Source organism: Nicotiana tomentosiformis, chromosome 7 (assembly GCF_000390325.3).
Source record: "Nicotiana tomentosiformis chromosome 7, ASM39032v3, whole genome shotgun sequence".
Taxonomy (NCBI): domain Eukaryota; kingdom Viridiplantae; phylum Streptophyta; class Magnoliopsida; order Solanales; family Solanaceae; genus Nicotiana; species Nicotiana tomentosiformis.
Window position 1 is genome coordinate 85,208,950 of NC_090818.1, and position 6,429 is coordinate 85,215,378.

Genomic DNA, 6,429 nt, shown 5'->3' on the forward strand with positions numbered 1-6,429 from the left:
GAAATAATTATTATAACAATTAATTCATGATTAAAACAATTTATGATTTTTCAAGTTAATATGCAAACAATTAATTTGACGGCGTATAGATACTCGTCACCTTGCCTATACGTCGTTCACATGCATTTCACATAACAAATAGTTTAAGGGTTCTATTCCCTCAAGTCAAGGTTAACGACGACACTTACCTCACTTTGCAAATTCCAATCGATTACTCGACTACAACTTTTCCTTTTAAATTTGTCTCCAAAAGTTTCAAATTTATTCACAAACAATTCGATATACTCAATACGAATCATAGGAATTAATTCCATATGAATTTAATAATTTTCCGGATACAAATCTAAAATTCATTTAAATATTCGACAGAGGGACCCACATCTCAAATCCCGGAAAAACTCATGAAATCCGAATACCCGTTCCGCTACGAGTTCAACCATATAAAAATTATCCAATTCCAATATCAAATGGACCTTCAAATCTTAAATTTCCGTTTTTGAAAGATTTTATAAAAATCTGATTTTTTTCCCCTAAATTCACGGATTCATGATGTAAAAGAGTATGAAATCATGAAATATAATCAATATAGGATAAGGAATACTTACCCCAATATTTTCCTGTGAAAATCGCCCAAGAAACGCCTTACCCGGGCTCAAAAATTGGAAATGGTTGAAAATGGGTCTAAACCTCATTTCCAGAACTTAAGTTCTGTTTTTCAGATTTTTATTCATCGTGATCGCGGAAATTCGTTCGCGATCGCGTAGAACAAAATTTTCCGAGGTTTGTTTAACACTACGCTATCGCGTATAAAGCCATGCGATCGTAGAGAACAATTTCTCAGCCTTACGCGATCGCGTAACGATTTATGCGATCGCGTAGAACAATTTAGATGCTTTAGCTTCTGCCTCATTCCTTCTTCGCGATCGCAGCTTTGTGCTCGCGTTCGCAGTGTACTGGGAGCTAGCCTTTCGTGTTCGCGTGCCTATCTTCGCGAACGTGAAGAGTAAAACTCATGGCTCAAAATTCTCTCTTTGCGATCGCAGGAATAATTTCGCGACCGCGATGCACAATGCACCAGATGACAACAAAAGCTCAAAAACCAAAATTTCTAAGTTCAAAATCATCCTGTAGCCTATCTGAAACTCACCCGAGCCCTCGGGGCTCCAAACCAAACATGCAAACAAGTCCTAAAACATCATACGAACTTGCTCGCGTGATCAAATCGTCAAAATAACACCTAGAACTATGAATCGGACACCAAATCAAAGAAAATTTCCAAGAAACTTTAAAACTTATATTTTTACAACCGGACGTCCGAATCACGTAAAATCAATTCCGAATCTCACGAAAATTCGGCAGACAAGTCATAAATATTATAGTAGACCTATACCGGGCTCCCGAACCAAAATACGGACCCGATGTCAATAAATCCAACATCAGTAGATTCTTAAAAATCCTTTCAAGCTTTTACTTTTTTATCAAAATTCCATATCTCGGGCTAGGGACCTCGAAATTCGATTCCGGGCATACGCCCAAGTCCCAAGTCACGATACGGACCTACCAGAATTGTCAAAATACTGATCCGGGTCCGTTTACTCAAAATGTTGATTAAAGTCAACTGAGTTGAGTTTTAAAGCTCTATTTCACATTTAATCCATTTTTCACACAAAAACTTTTCGAAAAATTATACGGACTGTGCAAGCAAGTTGAGGAGTGAAAAATAGTGCTTTTCGAGGTCTTAGAATACATAATTACTTATTAAATTTAAAGATGACATTTTGGGTCATCACATTCTCCACCTCTAAAACAAACATTCGTCCTCGAACAAAGTTAGAAAAAGTACCTGAGCTGGTGAATAAGTGTGGATATTTACTTCGCATATACGACTTAGAATCCCAGGTAGATGCCTCTACCGGCTGACCTCTCTATTACACCCAAACTAAAGGATAACTCTTAGACCTCAACTGCTGGACCTGCCGGGCTAGAATAGCCACCAGCTCCTCCTCGTAAGTCAAATCTTTGTCCAATTGGACTGAGCTGAAATCTAACACATGGGACGGATTACCATGATATTTCCGGAGCATAGACACATGGAACACCGGATGAACTGCTGATAAACTAGGTGGTAATGCAAGCCTGTAGGCTACCTCACCCACCCTTTCAAGAATTTCAAAGGGTATGATATACCTAGGTCTCAACTTGCCCTTCTTTCCGAACCTCATTACACCTTTCATAGGTGAAACCCGGAGCAATATTCTTTCTCCAACCATGAATGCAATATCACGAACTTTACGGTCGGTATAACTCTTTTGCCTAGACTAAGATGTGCGAAGTCGATCCTGAATAATCTTGACCTTATCCAAGGCATCCTGTACCAAATCGGTACCCAATAACCGAGCCTCTCCCGGTTCAAACCATCCAACTGGCGAACGGCATCGCCTCCCGTATAATGCCTCATACGGAGCCATCTGAATGCTCGACTGGTAGCTATTATTATAAGAAAACTCTACAAGTGGTAAGAAATGATCCCAAGAACCTCCAAAGTCTATAACACAAGCGCGAAGCATATCTTCCAATATCTGAATGGTGCACTCTGAGTGTCCTTCTGTCTGTGGATGAAATGATATACTCAACTCAACCCCCGTGCCTAACTCACGCTATACAGCCCTCCAGAAGTGTGAGGTAAACTCCGTACCTCGATCTGAAATAATAGACACGGGCACACTGTGTAGGCGGACAATCTCACGAATGTAAATTTCAGCTAACCTCTCTGAAGAATAGGCAACTGCCACTAGAATGAAATGTGCTGACTTGGTCAACCTGTCCACAATGACCCAAACTACGTCAAATTTTCTCTGAGTCCGTGGGAGTCCACCAACAAAATCCATAGTGATATGCTCCCATTTCCATTCAGGAATTTCTAACTTTTGAAGCAAGCCACCAGGTCTCTGATGCTCGTACTTAACTTGCTGACAATTCAGACACCGAGCTACATATACAACTATATCCTTTTTCATTCTCCTCCACCAATAATATTGCCACAAATCTTGATACATTTTGGCGGTACCTGGATAAATGGAATACCTGGAACTGTGTGCCTCTTCAAGAATTAATTCACGAAGCCTGTCAACATTAGGCACAAAAATACGACCCTGTATTCGCAGAACTCCAACTTCCCCCACAACAACCTGTTTGGAATCACCGTGCCATACCGTGTCCTTAAGGATAAGTAAATGGGGATCATCATATTGCCTCTCTCTGATGCGCTCATATAAAGAAGACCGAGTGACTGTGCAAGCTAGAACTCGACTGGGTTTTGAAACATCTAACCTCACGAACTAATTAGCCAAAGTCTGAACATCTGTAGCTAATGGCCTCTCACCAACCGGAATATACGCAAGACTGCCCATACTCACAGCCTTTCTACTCAAAGCATCGACCACCACATTGGCCTTTCCCGGGTGATACAAAATGGTGATATCATAGTCTTTCAACAACTCCAACCATCTTGTCCGCCTCAAATTAAGATCTTTTTATTTGAACAGATACTGAAGGCTACGATGATCATTAAATACCTCACACGAGACACCGTAGAGGTAATGCCTCCAAATCTTCAGTGCATGAACAATGGCTTCCAGTTCTAAGTCATGAACAAGATAATTCTTCTCGTGAACTTTCAACTACCGCGACGCATATGCAATCACCCTGCCATCTTGCATTAATACTGCACCAAGCCCAATGTGAGATGCGTCACAATATACTGTATACGATCCTAAACCTGTGGGTAATACCAACACTGGCACCGTAGTCAAAGCAGTCTTGAGCTTCTGAAAGCTCAACTCACACTCGTCTAACCATCTGAATGGGACACCTTTTTGGTTCAGTTTGGTCAATGGGCTTGCTATAGATGAAAACCCTTCCACGAACCGACGATAATAACCTGCTAAACCCAGGAAACTCCGGATCTCTATAACTGATGTAGGTCTAGGCCAATTCTGAACAGTGTCAATCTTCTTAGGATCCACCTTTATGCCTTCTGCCGATACAATATGCCCCAAAAAGGTAACCAAGTCTAACCAAAATTCACATTTTGAAAATTTGGCATATATTTGATTATTCTTCAAAGTCTGAAGCACACTCCGAAGATGATGCTGATGCTCCTCTCGACTGCTGGAGTAAATCAAGATATCATCAATGAATACAACTACAAAAGAATCCAAATAGGGCTTAAACACCCGATTCATCAAATCCATAAATGCTGCTGGGGCATTTGTCAACCCAAATGACATCATTAGGAATTCGTAATGCCCATACCGAGTCTGAAAAGCTATCTTAGGGATATCAGATGCCCTAATCTTCAACTGATGGTAACCAGACCTCAAATCGATCTTCGAAAATACCTTGGCACCCTGAAGCTGATCGAATAAGTCATCAATTATTGGCAGTGGATATTTGTTCTTAATAGTAGCTTTGTTCAGTTGCCGATAATTTATACACATTCGCATAGAACCATCTTTTTTCTTTACAAATAATACTGGTGCACCCTAGGGTGAGACACTGGGTCTAATTAATCCCTGATCAAGCAAGTCTTGTAACTGCTCCTTCAAATCTTTCAACTTCGGTGGGGCCATACGGTATGGTGGAATAGAAATGGGCTGAGTGCTCGGAGCCAAATCAATACAGAAGTCAATATCTCTATCGGGTGGCATCCCCGGCAAATCTGCAGGAAATACTTCTGAAAATTCATGAACAACTGGTACCGAGTCCATAGAAGGAACATCCGCACTGGGATCACGAATATAAGCCAAATAGGCTAGACACTCTTACTCTACCATACGACGAGCTTTCATGTAAGAAATAACCCTACTGGCAGAATGACCAGGAGTTCCTTTCCACTTTAACCGAGGTAAGACCGACATGGCTAGAGTCACTATCTTGGCATGACAATCCAATATAGCATGATAAGGTGATAGCCAATCCATACCCAAGATGACATTAAAATCTACCATATCAAGAAGTAGAAGATCCACACTCAAGACTACCAATAGTAAACACACATGAATGATAGACATGATATACTACAACAGAGTCTCCCACCGGTGTAGGTACACACACAGAAGCACTCAGAGAATCACAAGGCACAACCAAATATGAAGCAAAATAGGAGGACACGTAGGAATAAGTGGATCCTGGATCAAATAGAATTGAAGCATCTCTATGGCAAACTGGAATAATACCTGTGATCACATCATCAGATGACTCGGCCTCAGGCCTAGCTGGAAAAGCATAAAATCGGGGCTGACCCCCACCACTCTGAACTGCGTCTTTAGGACGGCCTCTAACTGGCTGGCCTCCACTTATAACGTTCTGACCTCTACCTCTAATGGCCAAATCTCCACCTCTAATAGCCTGGCCTCCACCTCTAGCTGCCTGACCCTTACCTCTAGTTGGCTGAGCAGGCGGTGAAGCAACCAGTGTTGGTATGATTGCATGTGAATCCTGATCTGTTACTCGCCAATCTAGGGCAATACCTCCTGATGTGGCCAATGTTCCCACACTCATAACACCCATTCTGATGCCGTGGCTGTTGAAGCTGACCCAAATGGGCCGGATAACCGTTGTAGTAACTCTGGAATAGCAGTGCACTGATAGGAGCTGAATGTGCACTGAATGTTGGCTGCCCATAGTAAGGCATAATAGAACCGTGACTCCCTGAAGCACCGTGAGATGCATGAAGTGCTGAATGAAACGGTCTGGGAGGATGACCCTTACCAAAATTACCCCTGCCTCCAGACGAGGCACCACTGAAACCACCGAACTGATGAGGCCTCTTATCAGACCTCTACCCTCTCTCCTGTGCAAGAACCGTCCCGATCCTCCTCGCGACATTAGCAACCGCCTGAAAAGAAATCTTACTTCCAGTCTCCTTGGCCATCTGAAGCCTGATAGGGTGATTGAGTCCCTCAATAAACCTCCTCACTCTCTCTCCCTCAGTAGGTAGTAAAAGGAGAGCATGACGAGCCAAATCCACAAAATGGGACTCGTACTGAGTAACAGTAATACTGCCAGGCAGTAGACGCTCAAATTGCTTGCGGAATTCCTCTCTTAGTGTGATAGGAAAGAACTTCTCCAAGAATAGCTGAGAGAACTGCTCCCAGGTAAGTGCAGGCGATCCAACTGGTCTAGTCAATGTATAATCCCTCCACCACCTCCTGGCAGAACCCGTCATCTGAAACACAGCAAAGTCAACCCCATTGGTCTCGACTATACCCATGTTCCGTAATACCTCATGGCAGCGTTTAAGATAATCATGTGGGTGCTCAGAAGGTGTACAATTGAAGTGAACTGGGAAGAGCTTGGTAAACTTATCCAGTCTCAATAAGGCCTCAAAAGACATGGCGGGCCTATCACCGGTCTGTGCCACAACAA